This window comes from Corvus cornix, chromosome 2 (genome assembly GCF_000738735.6).
Source record: "Corvus cornix cornix isolate S_Up_H32 chromosome 2, ASM73873v5, whole genome shotgun sequence".
Classification (NCBI taxonomy): Eukaryota; Metazoa; Chordata; class Aves; order Passeriformes; family Corvidae; genus Corvus; species Corvus cornix.
In genome coordinates this window covers 48,056,396-48,079,369 of record NC_046333.1, presented here as the reverse complement: position 1 = coordinate 48,079,369, position 22,974 = coordinate 48,056,396, and the positions used below count along the sequence as shown (strand labels likewise).

The 22,974-nt window shown below is 38.1% G+C and overlaps 1 long non-coding RNA gene across 1 annotated transcript in view; it reads right to left on the bottom strand.

The window, feature by feature from the left end:
- The window catches only part of LOC120411906, a 31,929-nt gene extending 11,809 nt beyond the window's left edge, over positions 1-20,120 (bottom strand). The window contains exons 1-4 of the long non-coding RNA XR_005604493.1: positions 19,389-20,120; positions 15,200-18,823; positions 13,515-13,593; positions 5,621-5,716 (exon numbers count right to left, since the gene is read on the bottom strand). This is a non-coding gene — a long non-coding RNA (uncharacterized LOC120411906). The remainder of the gene's footprint in view (positions 1-5,620; positions 5,717-13,514; positions 13,594-15,199; positions 18,824-19,388) is intronic.
- Between the last annotated feature and the right edge of the window lie 2,854 nt (positions 20,121-22,974).

Sequence of the window (22,974 nt, the reverse complement as noted above, 5' to 3'; positions counted from 1 at the left end):
GAAAACTTTATGACTGCTAAAGGATATCCATGAGATAGAGACTGTAGTGTACATTCAGGCACTAGCTTGACTTCTTCAAGGATTATATTTATTTTAAATAGTATATTCCTTTTGATTTAGAGAGCAATCTATTTAAATTGTGCATAGAAGCAAGGGATGAAAAAGCAATTTTTTTGGTCTGCATTTTATTACTTCATAATCTGATTTAAATCTACTATGGCTTATTAATATCTGTTACATCCTATATGTTGCTGATGATTAGTATAATATAATTGATGTGACTTCTCAATGATTTAAAAAACTTCTGAGATACCACTTACATGATGTGGTATCTCATGCTCTGGATAAATTTGAGTCAGCATCATCTTTTTTTTATTGTTATCAGTATTTTAATTATTATTACAATTTAAAAAGTTATTATACCTACTTGGAAGAAAAATTAGTTCTTTCTACCAGTGAAGAGAAACTAAATAAGTCAGAAATCAAGTAAAAACATGTGAAAATGTTGTATTCATGTTCCTTCTATCTAATTTGAAAGAATGCCCCTTTTGTGTTGATACCGAGGTTGTAAACGTTATAATTAAATGTTTCATAACATGGGACTAACCCACTACAGTAAACACTACCTTAGTAGGAGATTTTTGCAGGGTTATTGAGTTCTATGATATTACTTCTAATTCTATTTATCCTTTTCATACCATTTATTGTATGCTTCCAATTATTAATTATTTCAGTGTATTAGGAGAAGATACCATTTTTTGATTACATTATCTAACTCTGTCTCAAGTACAAGGTTTTCTTTATTGACATCAGTACCTCTGCCATGTTTTCCAAAAACACAGTCTAACTAATTCTTATTGCATCTTACTTTTCATAAGCAAGGAGCAAAAGGAGATATCCCTAATTCCCCTCTGCTCCTTTTTGCTGTATCACTGCATAACAGAAAACACATGGAGAACAAGCATCTGGACGACTGTCGTGTTTCTTTGAATCTTTTTGAGACTGACAAAATACTTCACATTTTTTCATGTTAGAGAACTTTGAGAGAAAGAAAATGAATTTTCTCACCAAAATAATAAGACAACACAAAACCAACCAACCAAACAAACAAACAAAAAACAAAACAAAACAAACTGAAATCACACCTGGAGTATTTGCAAGGCGGTGACTACATCAAGCTCCATGTGATGAAGCTACAAATGGCCCTTGGGAAGGTCAAACTGAGAGCTGAGCTGCATGACTCAAGATCCACCTCTCCTTCCACATAAGAAACACTACAGAAATTCAAGAATAAAAGAAATAACTGTACTACTGTCTCAGTCAAATGGGTTTTCAAAGCTCTTTCTCTGAGAGTAGTTAAGAGGTGACAATCACTGCACAAGGTAAAAAATGTCTATTGCAACAACAAGGCTCTCAAAATTAATTTCCCTCTTAGGGGGCTGTTGCCTAAATAAATTCAGACAACATAATCCAGCAATATTATGAGGCATGAATTGTAGTGCTTCTAGAAAATGAAGACCCCAAACTCTAGAGATAGAAAACATAGAGTTAAAGGCACACTAGTTCAGGTTAGGGAGCTGCATTCAGGGCTTGCCCTTAATCTTTCTGAAAAACTCACTAATGGGCACCTAAACCCCTTTGGCTGAACTCTCTGAAGCAGGATGTCACCCTACAAAGTAGCCAGTGTAACCTGAAAAGTTATAAATCAAATATTGTGGGTATTTTCTAAAGTAAGATCATATTTCCTCAGCACTTCTGTGGTCAAAAATAAAATGTCTTTCATGCTGAAATTTAAGCTACTGTGAGTTTTAGAAGCAATCTTGAACCTCATTGTGCTCTGTCTAAATACCTCATATTTGCTGTCTCACTAATCAATATGGTGTAGAATATTGGGATTCTTCTTCTACTTAGTAGATAGCACATTTTTGCTAATGAGAATGATAGTTACTGATTAAAGCACAGTAGACCACTATTCTAGCTGCAGTTTGCAGTGCAGTGGGTTAAAAACTAAAGCACAGACTCTATCTTAAATTTCATAGATGATATGCTGGCTCTGTGGAAGTCAATTAAAATTTTGCCATTGATTTCCAATGGTGAGAGTGTTTCATGATACAGATTTGGAATGGAAAAGAAATCAATACTATTTTGAGACATTTACTGGCTGAATTCTGTTTATTTTTAGTTCCCTTGATTCCTTCATGTAGACCAAGATAAATTCATTCAGAGGCCTTTTTGGACTGATAGTTTAATGAATATGATTTAAACATGAGGCAACAACCCAAATCATATGACATTGCTTTCAGTTTTCAAACTTCCCTTTTAATATCAAGGTGGGGTTTAGCGTAGCAAAATGAAAAATTGACACACAAGTTGAGGAATATCAAACAAGATAAAACACACATCCCAAATACTTTGTGGATAATGATCTGGGTTTGTGTGAGCAAACAATGTATAGATATACTTTACATAAATCTGCCCTCTCCATCATTTGAAAATGAGCGGAAGTGAGTAATTGTGAAAGAATTTTCAAGAAATTGTAGCGGAGAAAATCAGCTTGCAGGCTGAGCCCTTACCTGCCCAGTTTTTGCCTAGAATAATTTTCTCCAAAAAAAGTTAATCATCCCTGAAAATATTAGTTTAAAGGATGCATTAAAATCATGTTGCTATATCTGTACTTTGCTAAGTTGCTATGAAATGGAGCATGTATTTTTACTTTACAGTGTACTAATTTTCAGATTTACAACATACTTTAAAAAAGCATAACAATTTTATGCCTATTTTCAATTAAAGGAGATTATTTAGTTTACAGTATCTTTGCAGTAAGCAGGTTGGTTAAACTAATACACAGCATTTGATGTAATACGATTGCTCCAGCTGCTGTATACTAATATGTATATATGGGCTATAGTTTTAGAAAATTAAAAGGAGGGCATTTTCTAAATTTAAAGATATTCCTTTAATAGCTTTTCTTTTAAGTTCCTGAAAAGCAGCTTGGCTCTTTTTGTATTTTATCAGTGGAAATGTGTTTATCAGTATAAATGCAGTGCAATAGTACTCTACATAGTGACATACAGAATTGGCATGGGTGCATTGCATGTTAGAATATACCGTTCTTTCGTAATTTATCCACATGGTATACACAATTTTCCTCAGAGAGGGAATATATCCATCATGTTCACAAGATCCATACACTCCAAATATTTGGACTGCTCTGAGATGTTAAGGGAGTTACCTCATGAGACAGATCACACGCTCTTATTTCTCTGCGAAAATTAGGTGGTACCTTAATTAATGCTGAATTGCAGCGGAATTCCATGTGAGCACTTAAAACACTCACAAGGCTACAGAATGGGTTAATTATGATCAGTGTTATTACAGTGAATTCCGAATGAATTAATAATGCTGGCACAATTAAAATGAAGTGTTAGACAGGACTGCGGCAGAACACGTAAGGTTAAACATTATGTGATGAAAGGCATCTTGTGCTCAGCGGGAAGAAGCAAACTCGGTCTCTGTAGCTCCACACTCTCAAGCACAGTGACTGCCAGCATCACACACACTTCATATTTGAACAATCTGAATGCACATTTTCCTGCAGGAACAAATGTTCAGCAACACTAGGCACAGTTTAAATTTCCAGGGGGAGAACACGCACCCAGTACGGAAGCAGCATTTTGTAGCAGCACTCTGAAGTTCTCCTTCTCCTATAGACAGAATATTTTTAGGTACTATAACATTAAAAGAGTTTACTTAAATGAAGCTGAACACAGAAAGAACACCTGAATCTCCCAGAGCATGCTGTTGCCCCGAGTTGTGCTGTCACTTACCAGACACTGTGTACTCTAGCTGGAATGAAACCGTGAAATACCATGACCTGACCGCAACTAATAAATTATTTCTTCATAACCTTCTGAAGATAACCTGCCCCGAAGTCATAATGAAATTTTTGTTTAGATATAATATATTGCAACAATTCATATCTGCTATACATTTGAAAGGCGTGAAAGCATAAATGGATTTAATCAGATGTAATCATTTTTATGCCTAGTACTCAAAAATATGCAGAAATGAATTTATGGTAATTTGGCAGCCAGTGGGAATTGTGTTTATAAATGTTGAAACAGCTGTTGGCAAATATAAGTGCTAAAGCAAGGAAAACAGCTTTTAACTTCTACGCGCCAGGTTTGCGGTAAAGGAATCCTCGTTCCTTGTGAGAGCCGGGCTCTGATTGACACTCACTGCCAGCTGCTTCTCTCAATTCATTCCACACTCACAGGCACAGCAAAGAGATAAGAATTTGCCCTTTAAACTTTGTCTAGTTCTTCACTGGCTCTACTACTGTCTGTGATTACAGGCACATGTTATACAGTAATTCTCAGGAGGGTTACTGTAGGAGGAATGGACAACATGAGGACTTCCTGCTCTTCTCTCTGCTTTGACTTTTAGCATCTTCTCTCTAGCTGGAGATGCCTGTACTGCCCCACCTTTACACATAGATCACACGCTTGAAGGTTCTTTAACAAGAAACATGCACCTACTTAAAACTGTGTAAGTGCTTAACTCCTGTGTTCTCCAGGGTGGGCAGGTAGCATTGTTTTCCCAATTTGAGTTTTAGGTTTTTAAGCAGAATGAGTCTACTTTATAGAAATACAGGCATGCTACCTTAATGTATGATAGTTCTGCATGCAGTACTCCTGCCAAGTTCTCATAGTTTGGCTACTATATGAAAATGTCAGTTAAAGTAATTTCTGAAGTTTTACATGGTATCAACAAATATTTTTATTCTATATCTTTATTGTTTTATTTCCATGCATTCTAGGCAGACAGGCTAAAAATAACAAGTTTTTTCTACCAAAATTCCCCTTCAGGTTCTAATTCTAAATGCAGTTATTTTATTTGAAAATAAGTGAACAACAGAAGTAAAAGTGGCCAGTGAAGTCGATAGCACAAGGTAGGCCGGAGTCAGGAAACTAACCTATTTACGAACTGGAAGAAATATCCTGTGTGGAACAGCAGTGGGGCCTGACCTGTCAACACTTATGATATTCAAAGTCATCATTTTTAAACAAACAGCATGGTTAAAACACGTCATTACTGTATAAGTACACTTTTGACTCTGAGTATGTTAGAACTTTTGCACATAATTTCCAATTTTGAAGATGTAACTAAGAGCTGACTGTGTACATCACAGCCTTAATCCTAGTATCTGACTTTATCAAATGATGGGGTTCTCTTTCATTCCTGTATTCTATGTTATTGTGGAAATCAGTAGCATTTCCAATAAATTATAGATTGACCAGTACTAAAGGCTCTTTGAAAACCACACTCAGTTATCTCCTGCTGAACCCTTTTAAGCTTCTATTAGGCTCCTTTGAAAACCATAGAGTGCCCTCTGTTGATCGAAACACATCCTTTTAACATATTAAATCTTTCATACAGAAAATGTTACAGTTCCATCTTTTCCAGTTTTTCACTTAAAAAAAAATGCTAGTTTTGCAAAAGTGAACATATTCACTTAAAGACTGGTATTAGAATACAGAAGTATAAAAAAACCCCAAACTACAGCCAACTGCATTACTAAATATCTGCACATAATAGTGATGATTGGAAAGATACGCACCTGGCAACGGTAGCTGAGAGCAATTTCTTTCCCTGCATGTGCATAGGTATGCACATGTCTGTTCATTGGTGCCTACTGTTCTGGACATGCACATTTCTATTAATACAATGAAAAAAAAAATAGAATTTGTAAAAACTCAGAGCTGACACAGAGACTACATGACACAGTATACAGTGAGCAACAGACAATGTGTGGTAAATGGTGGCTGCTTAATCCCACCATGTTCTCCCAAAACGCAAAACAGCTGAGTACAGTTTTCAGTTCCCATGTTGCCTCCATATGACACGGAAAAATTGATGGCTTGGCTTGCTGGTGACTCTTCGAAAATAAGTTCCAGCAAGCCTTGATAAAACAGTAAATTTTATTGCAATTTCTGAGCAGGAATTCATAGGAGGATGAGAATAGTTCTATTTTTTTTCCCGTCATTTTTCCTTTCTCATCTGCTGGCCGAGTGAAAGCATTGTTATACTTAGGACTGTTTCACATGTTAATTGATTGAGGATGTCAACACTGAAAGTGATTGACTTGCATTAAAATATCTTCTAAAATAACATATAAAATAACATCTGATATACTGTATTTAAATGTTGATAAAAGACTCACACTTCTTGATGAACATTGAGATAAATATTAGCTTAAATCTAATCTAAAAACCAGTTAACGAAATAGTTCCATTTATCCTGTGTCATTGTACAGATAATGATTCATTTGTAGAAGTGATTTTTCTGTGATATTTTGTAATAAAGGAAGACCAATTTCCATTCTTTTGTGTCCATTTGAATATGCAGGGGAAAAAAAAGAAAGGGTTGTGTAGTTTGATTTCCTTACTATATTAGGATTTCAGTTCCAACTGTTGAAATGGATTCTAATGCTGAATGTCTGTATATTCAGAAATATGGTGGCAACTATAAAAACACATGACAATTCACCTGTTGAATCAGGTTAAATCACTAGTAATTGCACTAAATTAACATTTATTTCTTAATATAAAACATACAGACTTAAGCCAGATGTCAAGAAATTAAAGAGAAAACATACAGAAATACAGTTCTTCACTGATCTTGGCTCTTTCTTGCACTGTATTTTTCTGCATATTTGATTTCTTATCCTAATCCTATAAATAAACCACATATTAATGAAATCGAGGTTTTATTAAGTTGAGAATATGGGAATGTATTTTTGTTTTAAGGACATTCAACATTATCAGTTTTGCTAAGATCTTTTTTCCAGGTCCACAGATTAAACTCAATTGTGAAATGAAATATGTCAAGTAAATTTTTGTGGAGAGGAAAAAAAAGAGTAAATGTCAAAAGGAAAACACAAGAATGTTTAGGAAAATTGGCAATATAGTTAACTAAATTTAGAAAATAAAATTTAGTAGCATGCAGATAGAAGGAAAAAAAAACACAAACACCCCCCCCTCAAAAAAAAAAAAAAGAAAAAAACAAACAACAACAAAAAAAACCAGGAGTAACTAGACTAATAGTCCTTGCATTTTTTAAAGGAAATTCTCACAGACATGAAAAATAACATAGTATAGTACTGCCAGACTGGAAGGAAGTAAAACGCTTTGGAGTGTGTGCATTTAAATTAAGCTTCCTTAGGCTTACCAGGACAGCTTTTGCAAATTCCCTCAAAAATGATGGAATTAGTAGGCGGAAATCTCAGAATTAGGAAGCGGAAATCATACAGAAGACCCTAATTGCAGAATATTCCCGTGACAACACAAAATTCTTGTCCTGTGCGTGTCCCACCTGTCCCAGGAGCCACACGAGGGCGCTCTGCTTTTGTTTGTAACGTGCTTCAACTACTCTGGAGTTCAGGGATGTGCTGCCTTACCAGGAATACTCTTTCTCTTTTTTCCCCCTTCTTCATCCCGTTTCAAAGATTGTATATTTTACTGCTTTATATAACGGGGTGATGAAATGATGGAGTCAAAAATCCTTAATGTGCCACTACACTTGTACAGTGGCTCGCCCAAGTTATGCCTCCCCACTGCCATTGAGCTACCGGAGCGCACACAAACTGTTTTGCTGTGTTGAGTATATCAGATACACCAAACCCACCACTGATGAGATTTGGTTCATGGACAGCTAGAACTCCTGGGCAGCACTAAAGAGAAGCAGAACTCACTCTTCTGAGTCATGTCAGAAGTGGATGCAGAGCTCCTGTAGTACCTGAGAAGAGGGACTACACCGAAGGAACACGGTGTGGGTGTAAACACACCTCCATGAAATCTGTTTTTCTATCAGGCTGTGCCTTGAATGCAACATATTATACAGCCAGGTGTAAGTTGTACTCCTCGTACCTGACCTAAAATATTTACTTTGTTAGTGATTTTAAATGTGATACGCAGCAGCATGAACATAGAAATATTTTTCATTATGTATTTTCTATTGGAATAAACAGTATTTTCTTCTGTACACAATAAGTAAGGAACATTAACAAAAGTTTACAGGTATATTTATAATCTAGACACAGAAGGCTACCTTGGCTTTTCAGTATCCATATATAACCCTAGACCACACAAGACTAATCTTGACTAACCTAGGTTTCCAAGTAAGCTTTCCAAGAAGAAAGCTGTCCAGGAAAGCCACAGGACAGTCCTTTCAGTGCCCATGCATCACTCCTTTTCAGAAGCATAGGATGCTTTTCCTTGACAGCTGCATCACTGCAAGGGGACGGATGCTGATGTTTTCCAGCTTTTTAGACTTGTGACAGTCTATCTCCATCTGGAAAACCTTTCTCTGCACTTCATCATTAACAAACCACAGGCAAGCTTGATCCCTTTAGCTGGGCCTTTTCCAGGCCCATACGTGGTATTGGCAGACAGTGACACACAGAAAGATGGATAGCATTCACTCTGTAGCTGTGGATTATCTGTGGCATGTTTTAGAAATTAACCATCTTTCCACATTCAAGTTCTAGTCCTCTTTCCTTCACCTTGACCAGGGAAAACAAAAAAACTGGAGGGAGGTTTGATTTCCTTCATTGCAATGCTCATCCCCTGTGCTCTTTGAACAAAGAGGAATTTCCCTTTCTCTACTACCACTGCCTGTTTTTGTATAACTGTGCATTCTTTGATAAAATCATCAGGAAAGGGCACACTCTCAGCAACAGCCACCGCGTTGGTGGCGACTGCTGGAAGTATGCTGAATTAGACGGGCCAATCTGTTACTCTCGCAGATAAATCTTTTCTCTTGTTTGAAACTCGAAAACACACAGTTGAAAATTGCTCCTGGCTCTAAGTAATGAAAACACAATATATTCTCTTCATGCTGAATCCATCATAAGGTAAAAGTATATTAAGTCTCAAGTCAAATGACTTCCCAATTAGCCAGCTAGGTTTGTATCCATGAAAAATGCAAATTACAGATGAGTGATGAGATCTAGTATGTGTTACTGTTTTGCAGTCTCAGACTTTTTAGCTGGAACGGTAGTAATAAATAATGTTTCTGAGTGCTCATGCTGTGAAATTGCTTGCTGTTGTGAATACATCTCTTCACTACCTGCAGGTGCAGCAGTGAAAGTACAGGCACTGTTAATCACCGTCAAAGCAATGAAAGGAAAAAAAGGAAAGATCCTTCCTGGTAATGTCTTTCATGTAAATCCAATGAATCTAGATAATATGTTATCTTCAGGAACTCAGCAGTGCACCTGGTTAGAGGATGAATTTCTCAGACATTCTTTCCTCTGCTCTAATCCCTTCACTCCTCCTCCTGCCTCTTGGAAAGATCCTAATTTCATACAGGAAAGATCTCTGATCATTTTTAGAGTGAGCAGGCAAAGATGTCATCGTGTAGCTACCTGTGAAGGGACCAGCCCTGCAAGTTCTAGACAGCCCTTCCCTGCAGGCAGATGATGTTGGTGGTCACTACATGGCTCAGCAGCAACTCCTTTCCTCAAGGGTGCTGAAATGGCAACCTCGAAATGTAAGACAGCTTTCTTTCCCCTTCAGAGTGAGGGTGTCATGCAGAAGTTAGTCAATATAATTGTCTGAGTTTGAGACAAGTTTAGGTGGAAATGCTCTGGAAGGAACATCTCCTCTAAAGACACTCCCTCCCCCATGGATACAAAAGGAATTTCTTGGATGAAAGTGAAAAAAACTATTTATTTAACATGCAGAGCGCCTGCAGGGCACGGGGATAAAGTGAATAACTGTTAAGGTATTAAACCTCCTCGATGCAGAGGAAGCTGATGGTTTCAGAGTTCTGTCTGTAGCTTGGCTTCTCCTGAGGTCTGGGCCAGGATGCGGCATCCCTGCAGCCTCCCGGCTGGTCCACAGTGCCCAATGATCTGGTTCTCGGGTCACAGCGAGGCTGAACAGTTCCAGAAAAAGAAGAAGTTAGCCGAGGATTTCAGTATACAGTTCTGGGGAAACTTTTTGCCCCAGATCACAAGCTGGCTAGAAGCAGGAAAAGAAGCTCTCTCCCACTGGAAGCAGAGCCGAGTGACACAGGGGAGTGTGTGAGTCCTTGAATACAAGCTGCGCTGAAGAATTCTCCTGGCTTCTCTCCTCTCCTCTCCTGGACACAGCTGCAGGACCAATTTCTGGGTATACAGCAGATGATAGGGGAATACCGTATTATCATAAAATCACCCCAAGACAATAATTTATGATGCAGGTATTTCTCACACGGCACATAAAATATTGCAAATAGATCTAATATATAATGGAGAACAGTTTTACATAAAATATTTCCATCTTTAATCCCTTCTGACAATGATCTCTGTCTGACTCTCCAATTAATTTTATGCCATTGTCTAACTCATGCTCTCCTACCTAGTGCGTGCTCTTAAAGATGTCAAAAGGAATGTTGTATTATATCAGAATAATGGGGGCAACGATGTTTGGCAGAACAAGTCTGGCATTTTTGTGAAGGGACAATACAATTTATAAAACATCTGAGCATGGCAACCTGGACATTTCCCTCTATGTTTTCCAGTTTTGCAAGGAAAACTTGTGTATTCTTTGCACAACTGAGGAAATTTCCTGAAAAACACAGGACAGTTGGTAAAATGCACAATTAAGTTGAAACAGATATTGATTCTTCTGGGTTTCATGTGTTCTACTTGATAGCTTTTTTTCCATAGTTTCCCTAGCTGTAATACAGGAGTGAAAATATTATGAGCTTAACACATTGGTCTGATGAGTTTTAATTCACTCAGCCTTGCAGAGCACTTTGAGAACCTAGCTAATGTCAGCAAAATGTAAGAGAGGCTTTTTGTCCTCTCTTTCTACTTTTATTGTGCCTGGAAATCATAATGTTATAATAAAAATTACATTCATTTTTCCTTTGAAAAGAAAGAAAGGGGTGGAATATTTTGCAATTAAGATTGTTTCCATTTGTGAAATTCACCAGCAATCAATCCTCACACACAGAAAAAATAATCATGTGGCATATCAATGACAGTTACACAAAGAAAAATTATTTATCTTGCACACAGTTATTGTTCTTCATTTGAAACACTTCTGTCAGCTTTAGGCAACAACATCCCATGTCTGTGTATATTGTGATAAAAGAAAAACCAGACTAGAACATTTACATTTCTATTACCTCAAGATCTGTTTTTCTTCAGCTTTTCCACTTAAAAAGAACAGGTCTGGCTTAGCCAAAAGATTAGGTAGCTCCATCAAAACACTTGTTGCTGCAGTAGCAGATGTTCTGCTGTGCACTGCATGCTCTTTTCCTTCTCAGTCAATACTATCTTTTCAAGTAAAACCAAGGTAGTGCTGCCCAGTTTATGTGATAGATCTGTAATTAAGGTGCATTGTTTTGGCAAAACTGCAGAACTGAAATACTACCATCACTTTCAGACATTCATAAACATCTAGAGAATTCCTAAAATTATAAAAAAATGTTGAACATTAGAAGTATATTAAAATAGAAATAGGATTGACAAGAAATATTTGTAAAGAAGCATGGAGCTGCTAACAGGTTGCTGATATCTCCAAAAGCAGAAATGTTAAATCTTACAAAAACTCATGAAATTCAGGTATTGATTGCTCAGTTTAAAAGAAATCCAAACTTGCTGAATTAGGAGATATGAGATCAAAGCACCCAAGTGGCTTGGGGTCTGCTCTACTGTGGCTTTTGGAGGAAGATTTTCATAGCCTGGAAAATGTCTTCTGCTGCTATTTCTGCCAGATCACATCTATATTGCTATATTAAGACTACACTTCATGAAAAAAAGTTTCTTGACAACATCCAGTTTACTTTCAAAGGTGTTTTTTCAGTACTGGAGGTATGTGGCCAGTAACATGAATTAAAACACTAAGTTACTGAGGAAAGCAAACTTGGAAAGATGTTAAAAGCTATTTTCTTTTAGAGGTATTTCTTTGGCTAATTTTAAAAACATTTGAGGAAAGTAAGAGGTTTTTGTGATTTCCTTCAACAAAAGGGAGCAAGAGGAATAGGACAGGAAATCTGCGGATATTGTCAAAATTCTGTTCTAAAGATGTGAAGAAATGAAAAGGAAGTAGTGATGTCTTCTGTAAGATGACTTTTTTTAACATTAATTACCAGTTTCACCACCATGAAGAACTTCAGGAGGTTTAGCTCATTACCTGCGTTTCAAAGGTAGCAAAAGTCTTAGGAGGACATGTAAAAGAGAGGCTTCTGCTTTATAAGGAAGATGTGGAGGCTGTGAAGATGTGTGTTGCAGATGTGACTGTGCTCCCTTTGATACATAAATCAAAGGTAAGTCTTTTACTCAGATCTTTCAGAAAATCCCCTCTTTGCTTGCAGGTAAGGAAATACTGGTGGAAGAGAGAGCAGGGGAAGGAGGAATATGAGTAAAGGCTGGTAATGACCAGCCAAACTCCCTCTTTTCTCATAGGCTCTGTATAGGGCACTTGGGTGTATCATTAGAGGAGAAGCAAAGCCCTACAAAGGGTTGTTTTCAGTGAAAGGAGGACAACCTTACCTTTCCATCACCATGTATGTAGCTGTATAAGCAGGGAATGATGATGGGAAACAGCTGACAATAGGGTTTATACTTCTTCAGATAGCTGCCTCCTGGATGTCACCTAGTGCCTCACTACCACTGCTGAGAAAGTACGTCTCAGTCAATATTTGAATAAATTTTATTTTTTTAAATTATTTTAATTCATCTTGCTTAAGACCTGTCTCATGGCAAGGTTAAGAAGAAACCTGCAGGGCTTGGTTTTTCAGCTGGAATTTATAGTCTACTTATAGCAACCCTCATTTGTCTTTGATATTATTTTTTTCACGGTATTAAAACCATATTTCTTGGAACTAGGTCGTGCTGAACTTTAAAATATCAGTAAGGTTATATCAAACTTTTATCAAATGCAAGACACAAACCCTCACTGATCAGTCTCTAAACTGACCCAAAATCAGATGACTGTGGTGAAGTAGTGTCAAATCAAAATGAATACAGCATGTTGCTCTGCTCCATGTAGGGGTACAATTGCAGGATGTTGCATTTGGACTCTGCATGTTGTGAATTAAGTCCCATAATCAGTCTCATTATTAAAAGTTATCTGAAGTTTATGAGTGGCAGTTGGATTAGATGATCATTGAAGGTCCCTCCCAACTGAAACATTCTATTCTATTCTATTCTATTCTATTCTATTCTATTCTATTCTATTCTATTCTTTGTCTCAGTAGATTACCAAGAACATACAACACACAACATATTCCTCTCTAGATCAATCATTTCAAAGATAAGGAGCTTCTTCAGAAGAACTGTTAACTCTCCAACTATATAAAACCATGGAAAAGCATTACATTTCCAGAAACTGATGATGAAAATTCAAGTGTACAGTAGAACCAACAACTAAATGAACTGCAGTTCTTAATAAGGAAAACGCATTTCACTGAAATATCTGTCGACATTTTTTACATTACTTAAAACATATGTTCAGTACCTTGTATGAAAGGTTAAGCATGATGGATTCTTAGGTCTTCTAAGTTCTTGCTTTCTGGAGAGTAATAGATTCAAAATATCTGGAGGTGAGAAATACGCAGGAGGCAAAACGTGAACTAATGACAAAACCTGACACAGAGAAAAATTTGCCATCCAGATGTTGAAAACAAAAGATACATTCTTTCTCATCCTGAAAATTGAAACATTAACTCATTAACCACTTATTCGAAATACAAATAAAGAGTTCTGAGTCTTTAACTGTCTAGCATCAACCTCTTCAGCTCATACTTTTCTCCCTTTAAGTTTAGCTCACATGTTTCAGCCTCAATAAACAGATTCATATAAAAGTCACTTACACGACCAGTATTGTTCATGATATTTGCTGTCAAGAATGTGAAAAACTCCTGCTTGAGCAACTGCTCTCCTTCTATGACAAGGAGATCCCCTTAGTGGATGAGGGGAAGGTTGTAGATGTGCCTACCTGGATTTTAGTAAGACCTTTGCCACTATTTCCCACGTTAGTCTGCTGGAGAAACTACTGCTCATGGCTTGGGCAGGTAAAAAAAATATGCTTCATGGGTAAAAAAAATGGCTGAATGTCCAGGGTGGTGGTGACTGGAGTTACATCCAGCTGGTGGCCGGCCACAAGCGGTGTTCACCAGGGCTCAGTATTGAGACCAGTCCTGTTTAACATCTTTATCAATGATGTGGATGAGGGGAACCAGTGCCCCCTCTGTCATTTTGCAAACAGCACTGGGTTGGGCAGGAGTGTTGAGCTGATGGCGGGTAGGAACGGTCCACAGAGGGATCTGGAGAGGCTGGATCAATGGCATGAGGTCAACTGTATGAGGCTCAAGAAGGCCAAGTGACAGGTCACAACAACCCTACAGGCTGAGGGCAGAGTGGCTGGGAATCTGCCTGGTGGAAAAAGACCTGGGGGTGCTGGTTGACAGCAGCTGAACATGAGCCAGGAGTGAGCCCAGGTGGCCAAGAAGGCCAGGGGTATTCTGTCTTGGATCAAGGATAGTGTGGCCAGCAGGACCAGGGCAGTAAATGTCCCTCTGTACTGGGCACTGGTGAGGTCACACCTCGAATCCTGTGTCCAGTTTTGGGCCTCTCACTGCAAGAAAGACCTTGAGGTGCTGGAGCCTGTCCAGGGAAGGGCACCAGAGCTGGGAAAGGGTCTGGAGCACATGGGGAACAACTTATGGGGAATGGCTGAGGGAGCTGGGGCTGTTTAACCTGAAGAAAAGGAGGTTCAGAAGGGCCCTTCTTGTAGCTGCGACCCTTAGGCTCAGGAACTTGTCAGTGCTGGGTTAACAGTTGGACTCCATGGTCTTAGAGGTCTTCTTCAATCTTAAAAATTCATTGCAAAATCAACAAAATTTCAACTTTTTCCCTTTCCTTTACAGAATGACTTTTTGGTAGACAGTGATATCAGATACTGTATGTACATAGACATTTATTTAAATTATCATATATCTAACACGGTAATTCTTATTCCTAATTTTCATATTTTTATCTCTTTACATAGTAAGGGGTGACATAATTTTAATATGGCTTGAACCAACTATGCTTGAATGAAAATTAGATTTCATTTTAAAATGACCCAAAACAGAACCTGAGATAATTAAATGAAGGTATGTATATGCAAGAGGAGAGGAGCAAAAGCTTGGCACAACATACCATGTTGTTCTCTGATTTACCAAATCAAGCATCATGTAACTGAGAAGTCCCTTTTTCAATGTGTCCTTCAGGATTTCAATATTAGTACATTCTCTTCTTTTAACTTCTGTAGGTAGAAAGAGGAAAATGACATTATTACTGCTTGCTCTGTCAGATTTTCAGCTTTGCATGAACTAGTCATTAAATCAATCCAGTATAACATTCCCTCTGTTTCCCTGGGAGAGACTCTGTGGCTGTCCAAAGCCCCTTTGGTGTCTCAGCAAAGGTGCAGGTCCGTGTGCTCACCCAGGGCCTCTGAGAGGAGATGTTGTCATAAAACTCCAGGCCCTTGCTGCCAGCTATGAAACAAATGACCTGAGAGACAAACAGAGCTGTCACGTATGTGCTACACTTCCCCATTAGTAAAGATTTTCCAGGAGCACAAATGTACATTACCTTTCAGCTGCTTCTGCAATACTACCTCAAAGTGGCTTACAGCCAGATCTTCCCAGTAAATCCAAAAGGGATCCCAAAAATCAGTTTCAGGCCGGGAACAGACTAAATACAAAGAATTCCAGGGGACACAAATGAGATTTTACAATTTTAAAATCTCCCATAGCTTTATTTCTAGAGTAAAAGATTTGCATTGCAATCTGTACAAGACATAAAATACTTAATACATGCTCTGTTCTTTTTTTTATTATTTTTTTTAAGGCAGCTCGTAAATTTATTGCAGTCTTATGGCATACCATTCAGATTGATTTATGGGGCACAGCTCAGATTTCTTATAGCTGAATTACGAAGTACAAACCAGGTACACCATCCCATTAAAAATGAATTTACTACGGGAACTGCACACTGAAAGTTAAATAATGGCTTGATTTTCAAGCTGAAACTGAAATATTTGCTTTTCTGCCAACTACTCCAAAACAGCCTATGAATAATTGCATTACCTTTGCTTTCAAAATGTTGTTTATTTTCACTGAAGGTCATAGTCTTTGGGGAAAAATTTCAGAATAATGAGCATTACTTTACATACTCTGACCTGTACTGTCACCACTGTCACACCTTTGCACTGAAAGGTATGTTTATCTTGGCAAAGAACTTACTTATGCTTAGGGGTTTTTTTACAGATATGTTTATTTTATTTTAAGGGAAATTTTAAATATGTATACATACACATGAATAGCTGCAATTCATATGAACTGCAAAATCAGGAATGAGTTCCAGATCAACAAAATCTAGAAGAAAAAAAATTCTTAATCCTAGAAAGTGTATTATTACAGGTTATGTTTAACTCACATTTCATAGGAAGTAATATATAAGCTAATGTCCTGAAAAGTAAGGAAAAAAAAGAAGTGTGAGATTCTCCTTTTTATATTCTTTCTTCCACCAGTCTGATCTTAACAGAATGTATGATGTTAGAAGAATGATCCAGTGTAGATAGTTCTCAGTGTTTCCATACTGCGGTCTATAAGGATAACAGTGAAAATACAGGGTCCCAGCCTGAGCTGCAGACACAGTTCTCATTTTAATTTCTAAAATGTTCTGAATGTTAACTTTATGATGTTCTCAGGACTGAAGAGAAGAGTCATTTTGGAAAGAAGTCTTCTATAGAATCTTTCATCAGATAGTCTGGAAACATTGCCTAGCATATCAGAAGTGATGAAATAAGAAACCGTCAGATTTTGATGTATAATATGTCCTGAAATAAATTAAAATTAAAAAAAAATAAATAAAAAAGAAAAAAAAAAAAAAAAGAGAGTAGAGGTAAATAATGTCCTCTCCTTGCCATTTGCAGTTTTATTTACTTGGGGTGCCATTTGAACTTGTAAGCAAGTTATGACAATAACTGAGCATTTGAACTGCTGTCCATACTGCTAGGTGAGGTGAGCAGTTTACTCAGGGTTAAATCTTGCCCAACATACTTATTCATAATTTCTGGTGAGCTGAAAAAGTCTTCCCAGTCTCCATCTAGAACCTCACTTTGTGGTCATGAAGGCTTGGGTGACCAGAGGAATTCATTATGTGGTTATACTTAAACCCACAGGTAGTCCACGTTTAATTTTGGGTTTCCCTGGTAGACTGCCTCATCTATTCCATTTCTTAAGCACAGAGGTTCATTTATCTGCATGTGACTGGTAGTCTTCTCCCATATCCTCCTCCCTACACCATTGTCAAGCACGCAGGGTCCACTGGCAGTACACAAAGTGGAGCAGGTGCTGACTGAATGCAAAAAAAGAAGTTGCCTTCCCAGTTGGGTGCAATAGGGCTGAATTAAAACAGTGCAGCACCCATAACCAGGTGAGTGGCATCCTTACTCTTGCTGTGTACTGTTGGCCTTTGGAGGAAGTGCTTGTGTGACACAGAAGTACTGGCTTGATCCCACTTCTTCCCTACCTGCCACACATCCATGCAAGATTTAAGTCAACTACTTGGTTAAAGAATACAGTAAGCAGCATGTTACATGCAGAAAGAACAATTAATTTATGTGGGGTTTGCCTCATTTGTACGAATCATAGCAAAAAAAAGAAGAATCAGCCTTGCCTGATCAAGATATGGCTTCTTATCCAGGTTTTCCTCGCTGTTGGTGTGGAGCAGTCCCTTTCAGCTGTGCATTTGGAAAGCATTCTGGTTTGCCCCATGTCTATGGCAAATGCTCTGCAGTCCCATTGCCAGGCACTGTATTGCCAGAAAGGAATTCACTCCAAACTTCCTAATGCAGGGCATGGAATGTAATTTGTGTTAGGCAACCTACATATTGTGTTGAAAGGACACCATGAGAACGAGGGCCAAAAGCTGAGAGATTTTTGTGATAAAAGACTAGGACCAGGGGAGCTACCAGAAAATGAACTGAATAAAGAGGCACATCTGTATTTATCTACAAATTTTACAGTGTACAAAAGAACATTTATAAAATGTGCAAGTGTGATGTGCATACAGAGTACTGAGTATTCCTAACACATTGATTTATTATACCATTTGACAGTAGTTTCCCAGTAATGGATCCTAAGTGTTAGTGATGATTTTAGAATTCAATTGGAATGAAAACAGGACTTCTTCTCTTTATTCTCTTACGTGTTACATGCTGTGTTAGAAGTGATCACTTGTGTTGTGGTGTACTGTGATTGGCCAGTGGCACAGCACATTCCGTACAAAGAACGCACAGACCAAAGTTATTTCATACTTTCCAGCTTTCCAGCTATATTCACAAGTCCTACATTTATATGCACATATTTTTTTTAGAGGTACAAATTGCTTGATTTTTTTTTTCCTGGGTAATTAACGCCATGAGTTAAACACAAAAAAAGCTTTATACAACACATTTATAATTAATGAGGCTTTAGGTAAATTTAAAAATATTGCCCCACATTTTCTCTAGCTAAAAACCACTTCACACAGACAGAAATTGCAAATGAGTCTTTCATAATGCTTAACAGGCATCTGAATCATTTACTCAGTGAACATGGTGCAGTTCCTAGGAAATTTGGGGCTCTCACACTCAGGTGTACTGAAGAGACTGTCGGTCATTGGCCTCAAGCAAGTGATGTCAGATAATCAGAGACAAAGGTCGGGAACCAATCGCTGCACAAACAGAGGTTAGTTCTATTTCCTCAACATCTATTTCCAAGTCTTGCACGAATGCTGAGGAGGAAATCATAGAATCATAGACTTGTTAGGGTTGGAAAAGACCTTTAAAATCATTAAGTCTAGCCATTAACCCAGCACTGCCAAGCCTGACACTAAATTATACCCCATATACACATATACTAAATTATACCTCATATACACATTTTTTAAATACCTTCAGGGACAGTCACTTTACCACTTTCCTGGGCAGTCCATTCCACTGCTTGACAGCCCTTTCAGCGAAGAAATTTTTCCTGATACCCAGTCTAAACCTCCCCTGGTGCAACTCCTCTCAGCTGGTCTCTTGTTACATGGGAGAACACACCAACCCCCACCTGGCTACAACCTCCTCCCACGTAGATGTAGAGAGTGATAAGGTCTCCCCTGAGTGTCCTTTACTCCAGGTTAAAAACTCCCAGCTCCCTCAGCTGCTCCTCATAAGACTTTTTCTCCAGACACCGCCCCCCCCCCCCCCCCCCCCGAGCTCCATTGCCCTTCTCTGGACATGCTCCAGCACCTCAATGCCTTTTTTGAACTGAGGGGCCCAAAAGTGAACACAGAATTCAAGGTGTGCCCTCACCAGTGCCCAGTACAGCGGGAGACAATCACTGTCCTGGTCCTGCTTGCCACACTATTGCTGATACAATGCCAGGCTGGCATTGGCCTTCTCAATCATAAATTCATATTCCTCAAAGAACCACTGGAGGGAGAAAAGAGAGGATAATGTTTTTGGGAAAACTAGCTCCCAAGTTCAAAGTTCCTTGGAAAGGCTTTTTTTTTTTTGTATTTCCAATGCTAGAAAGGGTTTTCAGGCACTTAATTTTGTCTTTCTACCATTGTTGTCACAAACACTAGCCTAGAAGAAGCTGGAGAATTCACATAGTATACTCAAAAAAGGTAGTAAGGTCAAAAAGGTAGAGTTATATAGGTAAATATTCACCCCAAAACTCAGTTTCAACTTCTACTTTCCATCCTCAACCTATAACATTCATACTTTTTAAATATTCCTTACCATGAAAACAAAGATCAACTTCAGCAAAGTTGATGGCAGCAGGGATCAACAGAAGAGGAGATAGGGCACAGTACACTGCACGCAGAATTTTTATTCGGAAAATGAGAAAAGATACTACCTTTGGGAACTAACATGACACACAACCAAACTGCAAAAGAAAGAGAGAATCTCATCCACTCATTTTTTTCTTTCCTGCTGTCATTTTGGTAGCTATTTTCTTAAATAAGTCCTACTCTTTTTCTGCAGGTTTCGGCTCATTTTCAGAGCAGAAGCTAATGATTTCTATGCAACTCAATTTTACATCCACACTCTCCACTCACGTGAGAAAGAGCTCATCTGCCTTGGAATATGACAAGTATTAGTACTTCTGGTTATATTATTTTGTTGAATAAGGAAGAAATACAGTGACAGTCTCCCATGTGGTGTGCAGGGGCGAACATCAGTACGTTACGCCCGAATCTCTGCTCACTTCCTCAATCAGAGAGGGTGACCTTCTTTTCTTTGTTAAATTGTCCAATTGTAGTTTGAACTCCCATTTCACACATTTGCAGAGCAGATCCACTGCTTTGTCTGTTCTCATTTGTTCCAGTCTCTTTGACTAGTTTTCCTTTTGTGCAATTCATATCTCATAAAGCATTTTTTTGGGGCAGAGAACCTGTTCCCAAGTGCTAATGTACAATTGATTAGAAATGAGCCATATGCTCCCCTAAATTACTAATTCTGCTTACTAATGAGAAAAGCAGAAACGGTATTGAGGACTCTGGGTGAAAGCCTCTTACTTTCTTCTAGCCTCTATTTCGAAGTTAGAGCAACGATCTTGTTCCAGGATCCTGAGCCCGTCAGCAGCGCGGCAGGAGCCCTCTGTCCAGGACCCTGGAGAGTGCCTCCCCCGCCCCGCGGGACCGCCCGCTGCTCCCAGCGCTCGGGGAAGAGATTTCAAGAAAATCCGTCTTTTCAGAGGAGGGGAAAAGTGTATGGGTTCGGCTACCCATCCTGTTAAGCGGGAGACAAAGCAGATATGTCTGCTGGTGATTTATGGGAGAAATTTCCCTCAGGGATTGTTTTACTTTACATTCCACACTTCCTGACCTGTTCTTTGGCTGCAATGGGAAAATAGTTTGTCTAACGAGATTTTTTTATAGACAGTCCTTGAATTTTATTTTTTTTTAAAGTTGTATCCTGAATTAGGACTTTTAAATCTTTTGATAGCATAGAAATATCTCTGAGTCCTTCCTTCCTCCCATTGAGAACTGCATAGAGACACTTTACCTGTGTCTGCATTGTTTACACCCCTCAGCCACTGTCACACAACTTTCTTGCGACAACAATAACAACTGCACACATGGGCAGAGTTTTACAGAAAGTACAATGTGTTTTTACCTGGCAGCTACGCTGGAGTATGCTCCTCTCCAAGGGTTTTTTGCAACACTCCACAGATCACAGGGTGAAAACTTGTACGTAACAGTGAGTACAATTGTCTCTGAAGATGGACTCTAGAGCCTATTCTGGTTTTGGAGATTCTTTCCTCAAACAATTTTCCTGATAGGGATTTTACCAAAAATCTCATCATTGGAATGACTTGATGGAATCCTAAAAATAGGTCAGTGAGTGGATGTTAGCATACATGTTTGGAAATGTGTATTCAGTTTTAAATTGAAAAGTATAATTCAGATCACTTTTCATCGCACAGTTTCATTGTGATGATCAGCTGGGAGAACTGAAGTGTCTCCTGATTTTTAATGACTTAAGAGAATAAACTACGCAGAGACAAGAATGCACAATGGGATTCCTTTTAATACTTAATCAGAAAACAAACCCACACTATTCCTTATCAGAGGTGTTATTTCTCACTAACACAAAGCACAGAAATTGCTTTAGGCATTCTCATAAAAGCAATTTCAGTTATAAAGAGAAACACAACGTTAGGAGGAAATGTTCAAGAGCTGATGTTTTCTCTTTTTTAACTGACAGGTTTCTTGAATACTTGGCAGGCTTTTTATTTCATATCTGTCAGACAATTTCTATTCCAGCAGGTAAGATTCCTGAAGAAAAAGAACTCTGAGCAGAATGTAATTGTTTATTAATTAGGTGCCAAACGGCTAACTACTTATTCTTGCATGTGGATAACATACACCAACACAGTGCATATGAAAACATACATATTATACATATCAATAAGCATGTGGGTGGAGGATCAGATGATGATTTTACATTAGTTCCTACATTCCTTTTTGGTGACTCTGTCTGTGAGAGTGCACACATCCATGCATAAAACTTCCTTGTCGATGAAGGATAGGACATGACAGGCATTTAGTTACAGGTTATTAGTGATTTGAAAGAGTAGGTGTAAAATGGGGCTCTAAGTGCAGCTGCAGAAAAGATTTTTTATTTTTGTAGAGAAAAAAGAGAATGCTTCATACTACTAGAAAACAACAGATTTGAAAAAGTTCCAAAAGAATATCTGAAATTCCAGATCCTTTTCTAAGACCTTGAGCAAAAACCTCTTTGTGGTTGCCGGCATTAAAGAAATGCTATACAGCTTGAGTAAACCTAATGCTTCTATTCAAGACTGTCTCAAAGGAATGAAGCCAACCAAAAGATTAGATGGAATCTGAGTTTTAGACCAGAGATTCATTTGTAACAGGATCCCCTTTAATAGCAAATGCTATTTAATATTATTGATGTGGGCGTTACGGTCCCCAGAAACATGTCATCTCCTTGAAGAGCTCTATAATTCCTTTGGTAAGATGACTGTACAGAAGTCCCCTTCCCTTTTGATAACTGACCCAGAGGGCATTTACTGAGTTCAAAAAGAAGGCATATTTTTTTTTCCCTTGCAAAGGCAATCTATATAGAAGAGAGAGCACAAAGAATCTCACTTTTTTCCCCTCCTATAGACACTTTATTTAATATGTATATTAATAAATGTTTCTTTTTCTAAACTGTTGACTCATCTTTACTGAGGTGCACATTATCATACAGCATTCTGAACAAATGATAGCATAACCTTATATGTTATATAGGCTTATCCCAAATCACATTCTTTTTGAGTCCCTTGCCGAAAAGAACAAAAATAATTACCTAATAAAAGATGCAGAAGATATTGGTGCTGACTTGCAGGGGTAAAAATAACTGTACAAGTTAATAAAGCAAT